Source organism: Rhinopithecus bieti, unplaced genomic scaffold (genome assembly GCF_001698545.2).
Source record: "Rhinopithecus bieti isolate Rb0 unplaced genomic scaffold, ASM169854v2 scaffold_2453, whole genome shotgun sequence".
In the NCBI taxonomy this organism is placed as follows: domain Eukaryota; kingdom Metazoa; phylum Chordata; class Mammalia; order Primates; family Cercopithecidae; genus Rhinopithecus; species Rhinopithecus bieti.
The window spans coordinates 2465284-2472852 of record NW_016804447.1 but is presented as its reverse complement, the minus strand read 5'-3'; positions in this window follow the sequence as shown (position 1 = coordinate 2472852).

The following is a 7569-nucleotide window of genomic DNA, read 5'->3' as shown; positions in this document are numbered from 1 at the left end:
TATTTCGGATACTAGTCCAATAATCAGGTGAGAGATGAGGAAGACTTTGACCTGGATAATAGTAGAAAAACTGTTGAGAAGGGATCAAAATATGGGTTTGTTTTTATGGTAGAGAGGCCAGGGATGGCTGAATGATCAGATGGGGCATGAAAAAGAAAGAAAAGAGACAGAGATGACTTCAGGAATTTTGGCATGGGCCACTGGAAGGATGAAGTCACCATTTACCGAGATCAGAATGACTGGGAGGTTGAGTTGGAAGAACTGAGAATCAAATATCTGGTTTTGAATCTGTTCTTTTTGAGATGCATATTCAACTTCCATATGGACGTGTCAAGAAGGATTTAGATCTAGAATTTTGGAGTTCAAGGGAAAGGGTTGAGCTGTAGATATAAATTCTAGAGATGCCAGAATATAGATGGTGATCTTTCTTTATCAGCACAGAAATGACTTGACTTTATCCAAACTAAGCTATCATACTGTACATGTTAGCAACACATTTTACAGGGCCAATTTGGCCTTTTGCAATGTTCTGTGGTTTCTAAGATAAATAAACATATTATATGTTTCCCTCTGGATGCCTTTGCTATGATCCTGTCAGCATTTCCAAAACAGTTCTTGCTTGAACACCACCCAGGAAAGAAAAAAACCTTTTGAGAAAGAAATCATTGTTTTTTTTAAAAAATCGCTGTGTTTTGACTTATGAGTTTAAAACTTATAAAAACAGTCTAGTTTCTGTTTTCTTCAAGAATTCACATTAACAAAAGTGTGGCTTGGTGCCTGTATTGAATGTGAGTTGATAACTTGCTGGTGGTTTGACAGTTATAAACAAACAGTCTTATAATGTAAAGAAAGCATATTCCTGAAACTGCAGGAGGTCTCAGTGAGCCTCAGACATTATACCAGCATGTTTAACTAGAAAATTATGAAAACACATACAATTTCTATAGCTAAGGCAATTTTTACATGGAATTGCAGCATGAAATGGCTCCATCTAATTCTGTAAATGTTTATATTGATGACTATAAAGCACACATATTGCCACTTGGTCTGACAATGATATGTGAACAACATAAAAAATGTCTTGAAATAATTTATTTTTCCTCCTCTTTCCACAAAACCAAGTATGTGTGTGTGTTAACATCTTAACATGTTTATATGAGAGAAAATAAAATTTCAATTTAACCATTCATTTACTCCACTAGTTCACATATTTATTGAGGACTTAGAATATGACAGAAACTATGCTAGGTCTAGAGAAAATAGAAACAAAAAATGTATATTTTCTTCCCTCTAGTAAATAACTTTGGAATGTGAAAGTGAGGTATTTCAATAAAGTTCAAAACTGAACAAAAAGACAATATCTGCGAAGGTTCTGAAAGGAAATGAAAGTCAAAAGTATTACATACTCATTCATGATTAAAAATTATAATGTTAAACAAATTTCCTGTGGCTGTCCTGACTTCAGGAAAAACATCTGGAAAATTGTAAGAAATACCAGGCCACCTACAAATCACAAGACAAAGCTTTTACTGAGGTTCAGGAAATGATAAACAAAGCTTATGGGACCAGATGTTTCTGGATGCTGTTATTTTGATTAAGATGATTCTTCATTTCACACCATCTGGATTCATAGATTTAAAAAATCATTCCTTCCTAGCTTCAGTGACTCCTATTGACAAGTATACTAGAGATATATCTACCTAAGATAAATGCTAGTAGTACTAGAGTTAGTAGTTTTTTGAAAGGGAAAATTAGTGCAAAAACTCAAACTACTCATGAATGACTGTACAATTTAGTCCAGGTTTAAAAATTACTGTCATATTCACAGAGCCTACATTTTTTCCCAGACACTAACATCCACTTTTAAATTCCTTTCCCAGAAAGAATGTCTTAGGTGTAGTTGGCAAAAGATGAAAATCAGGTAATAAAATGTGAAAGCAATCTTTTCATAGGTTTCTAGGGCACCTTAATCTTGGTCCTTTGTGACTCTCAGAAATAGCAAACTTAGTTTTGTGTCCATTCTCTGAGTTTCTTTCAGTACCAATAGTAACAACAATGGCAATGTTACTTTGCACTTATATGGCAGCTTTTGGTTTACAAGCATATTCACTGATATAATCTCATTGCCATTTCACAATCAACAGCGCAATAGGGTTATATTATGATAAGAAAAAGAGATAAGGAATAAATAATTTAAGAGGTATTTGATTAGTAAGTGACTACTGCTATGAGATTAGATATAGACTTAATCCATTAGCCAGGGGAAACAGAGTTGAGGAACTAACAGAGTTAGGGAAGAAAAAGATTTCTTTTAGTGGCTCAGTGTTCTTTGTGGCAAGCCCTCTACCACTCCACTCCCTTACTCCCTCTCCCTCCTATTTATGCCTTCCATCCCCAACCATGCACAGAGAGTCATACCCTTGCCAAATGAATGGGTCATAAAAAGCAGCTCTGGCTCAGGAAAGGAGATTTCTGGTATGGACTTCAGCTGTTGTCTAGCACAGACCTGGTCTCAAAGCTTAGAGAGAATGTGCCTGGGGGTCTAAGCCTGGTGCAAGCAGCGTGGGTGGCGGCCTGAAATTTAGTGGCAGACTCTGATCCAGCTTCTCTTGAGGCAGTGCAGAGCAGGCATTAAGAATATAAGCCAGCAAGGTTTTGCTCCTGTCTTAGTGTTACCTAGTTGCTTTGTAGTCTCAATTGTATAATCACTTTTTAGTATCTATAGGTTCTATATTTTCATGTGCTTTTATGATGGCAAGCACTGCTCCTTTGTTTCCATATTTAGAACTTCTTTGAGCATTTCTTCTGGGACCAGTCTAGGGGTGACACATTCCCTTAGCAGCTTGCCTAGGAAAAACTTTAATTCTTCTTCACTTATGAAGCTCAGCTTGGCAGGATATAAAATTCTTGGTTGACATTATTTTTTCTTTAAGAAGCTAAGAATAGGCCCCTAATCTCTATTGGTTTGTAAGGTTTCTGCTGAGAAGCTCGCTGTTAGTGTGATGAGATTTTCTTTATAAATGATTAGATGCTTCTCTCTAACTGCTTTAATTTTTTCCTTCACATTGACTTGGGGTAGTCTGACGACCATATACTTTGATGAGATTTGTCTTGCTGAGAATCTTCCAAGTGTTTTCTTGAGCTTCTTGTATCTGGATGACTAATTCTATAGCTATACGAGGGACGTTTTCCTGAAATTTTCCATCATAATCATTTTCCAAGACTTTTACTTTTTCTTCTTCTCCCCCAGGAATGCCTATAACTTGTAGGAGTGGATGCTTCACCTAATCTCATATTTCCAGAAGTCTTTGTTCATTTATTTGATTTTTTTTTCTTTATTTCCATCTGGGTTAATTAAAAGGACCAGTCTTCATTATTATATCAAAAAGATACCTGCACTTGTGTGTTTATTGTAGACTATTCACAATAGCAAAGATGCAGAATTGACCTAAGTGTCCAATAATGGATAATTGGATAAATAAAACATGGTGTATGTATACCATAGAATACTATGCAACCATAAAAAAGAATAATATCATGTATTTTGGGCGCTATTATTGTCTTTTTTTTTTTTGTTTTTGTGTTGTTGTTGGATTGACGGGGGAGGTCGGTCGCTCTGCCGCCCAGGCTGGGAGGACAGGTGGCGTGGATGGTCTAGGCTCACGTGCCAAGCCCTCGGGGCGCCTCCCAGGGTTCGACGCCATCTCTCCGGTGCCTCAAGGGGCCTCCGACGTTAGCCGGGACACGAGGGGCGCGGGCGGCTCGTTGGCGCCGGCCTAGGTGTTTTGGTATTTTTTTCGTGGAGTAGAGACGGGGTTTTCACGCGTATTAGCCAGGGATGGCTCGGAACTCCGGTGACCTTCATGATCCGTTGCGCGCAATCGCGGGTCGCCTCCCAAAGGGTGCTGGCGGGATTACAGGCTTGAGCCACCGGTGGCCACCGCGCCCGGCCGAGGCCATTATTCTAAATAAAATAACCTAGAAACAGAAAATCAAATAATGCATGTACCCATTCAGAAGTGGGAGCTAAACAATGAGTACACATGGACACACAAAGTGAAATAATAGGTGGTACAGATTCCAAAAGTGGCGAGAATGAGAGAGGGGTGAAGTTTTAAAGACTACCTATTGGGTATAATGTTCACTCTACAGGTTACAAGCATACTAGAAGCCCAGACCTCACCATTATGCCATGTATCCATGTAACTTCCTAAATCTATAAAAATAACGATTAATAAAAGAGAGAATAAAAGCCTATGGTCAACCTGACCTAGGGTAGTCTTTGTTTTGGTGTTCACAAGCTGTGAGACATTAAGCATATCAAAATGAGAAACAATAATTAGGTGCCTACCACTCAAGTTATTTAGGGCCATTAACTGAGATACTGTATGTAAATAGTGAAAGACAGAATGCTTTCCCCCCTAAGATCAGGAAAAAGCAAGAATGGCTGTGGTCACTATTTCTATTAAACTTTGAGTAGAAAGTTCTAGATAGTACAGTAGGAAAAAGTAATAAATAGAAAGCATGAAAATTAGAAAGGAAAACATAAAATGTTGTTCACTTGAAAATGATATGTACATGTTCATCAAAAATACTAAGACATGAATAAAAAATACCCACTAAAACTAATAAATGAATTTAGCAAAGTCAGAGGGTGCAGTGTTAATATATTGCAATCAGTTCAATTTTTATGTATTCATAGCAAAGAACTGGAAATAATTTTTTAAAAAAATTATCTTAAATTCAAAAAAATGACACATGAATAAACTTAACAGGAGATATGTGTGATAAATACATTAAAATATATAAAACATTCCTAATGGAAATGAAAGAAGACCTGAAAAATTGAGACATATACTATATACATCATTTAAAGATTCAGTATTGATAACTGACATATAGATTTATTACAGTTCTAATCATAATGTTAATTAGCCTTTATATAGAAATTGATAAGCTGATTCTAAAGTTTCTATGAAAATGCAAACAATTTAATGGATACAATGCCCTTTATGAAGAGGAAAAGTTGAGGGCTTTCACTTCTAAGTCCTTCCCTGAAGATACAGTGATATTGGCAAAATGACAGACATAAAGATCAGTTGAACGGAAAACAGTTCTGAAATGAGTCAACCCCAAAACAATCAAATGACTTTCAACAAAATGACAAGTCAATTCAATTAGGAAAGGAAATCTCTTCAGCAAGTGGTGTTGACACAACTGGATATTAGTATGGGATATCCACATTGACTATTACCTTATGTTAATATTGTATCTACAAATTAACCCAAAATGCATATGTATAATTAAAAGCTAAAATTAAAAAAAATTCTAGAAGAAAACAATGGAGAAAATCTTTGCAAGATTAAGATAGGCAGAGTTTTTTTTAGAGAACATATGAAAAGCATGAACTATCATAGAAAAAAGTAATAAATTAAACCATATCAAATTAAAAATCTTTGCTCTTCGAAAGACATCTCAAGAACAAAGAGAGTTACAGACTGAGAGAAAATGTTTACACTACATGTACTTAACAAAGGATTTCTATCCAGAGTGTCTATGTGTATGTGTTTATGTGTGTATGTGTGTCTCCACAATTTCAGACTTTAATAAGATCAAGCAAACAGCTTTCAGAAAATGAGCAAATTTTTGAATAGCCACTTCATGAAAGAGAATATACAAATTTTCAATTTAGCTACCACATGATTCAGCAATCCCACTGCTGGGTTTACACTCGGTATATAAAGGAGAGTTCTGCACTCCTATGTTTGTTGCAGCACTGCTTACAGTAGTTGAGATTTAGAAGCAACCTAGATGTGTATCAACAGATCAGTGGATAAAGAAAATGTGGTATATACACACAATGGAGTACTATTCAGCCATAAAAAAATAATGAGATCCAGTCATTTGCAACAACATAGATGGAACTGGAGATCATTATGTTAAGTGAAATAAACCAGGCACAGAAAGACAAGCATTGCATGTTCTCACTTACATGTGGGATCTAAAAATCAAAACAATTGAACCCATGGACATAGAGAGTACAAGGATGATTATGAGAGGCTGGGAAGGTCAGTGGAGGGCTGGGAAGCAGGTAGGGATGGTTAAAACCAAATAGCAAGAATGAATAAACACTACTATATGATAGCACAACAGGGTGACTATAGTCAATAATAACTGCAAATTTTAAAATAACTTACAGAGTATAATAAAATTGTTTGTAACTTCATGGATAAATGCTTGAGGGGATGGATACCCCATTCTTCATGAGGTGTTTATTTCACAGGGATGACTATATCAAAACATCTCATGTACCCCATAAATATATACACCTACTATATACCTACAAAAATTATAAACAAAACTTAAAAATGAAAAGATATAAATAATAAATATTCAAAAAGCATATAAAATCAATACCAATAGTCATCAGGGAAATGTTAATTAAAGCCATCATAAGATATTACTCTGTACCTATGAAAATGGTTACAATTTAAAACTCCTAATACCAAGCCTTGAAAATAATGTGGAGGAACTGGAACTCTCATATATTGCTGGTGACAAGGTATAACATTATAAGCACTTAAAACATTATTTTTGATAATTACTATAAGTTAAACATACATCTACCATATGACCCAACTATTCCATTTAAAAGTATTTTTCATAGACAACACATGTCCATACTAAGATGACTTGGACATAAATCTTCATAGCGGTTTTATTTGCAATAACCAAAAACTAGAAACAACTCAAGTGTCCATTCACAGATGAAAAAAATTATTTTATAAAGTAGTTTATTCATAAAATGGAATAGTACTTAGTAAAAAAGGAGGGCGAGGGGAGATATGAACTGCAAAGGGGAAAGTAAAAAGTTTAGGTGATGATGGTAAGGTTCTATACAAAGCGTTAGTTTCACAAGTATATACATCTGTCATAACTCATCGCGTGTATTCAGGTTATGGTATATTGATTTAAATAAGAAAAGACAAGACATGGGAAATGTTAGTGCTGCGTGTGAGATCTGTCTCCAGCAACATGGGCAACATGGCAAAAGTAGAGGTGGTAAAGATAGAGACAGCCAGGAGGGAACACCTGTGAAGGGACATATCTAGCGGGCTGTATAAGTCGTGATACATGGCATCTGTGTTAAATTTTCCTATTACATGTTATAGTTTCCCTAATATCTAAATTCAAATAGTGTCTGTGCTTTGTGGACTGAAGAGAAGGGTGAGTGTAAAGTGTAGGATGGCCCTAAGAAATTCATCCTTTGGTATTGACTCATTATTACAAAAAGACCAAAAGAGATTTATGAAGAAGTTCAGGGTGTAAGGTGCAGGCAACATGAAGTATTTCTTGAAATTCCATCTCATGTGGTTTTTTATAAACACATAGGAAATTCCCCAATAATTTCCCCATGATGCAGGATGAGGTACTCAATTTATGTTTCTTGTGTGTTGAAGGAAAAGGCAACTCAAAATAGTGGGGAAACTGAAGGACATCTAGTTACCTATAGCATCTCATTTTGAATTATTTTTGAGAAACACTGGAAAGTTAGAAACAACTAATTTG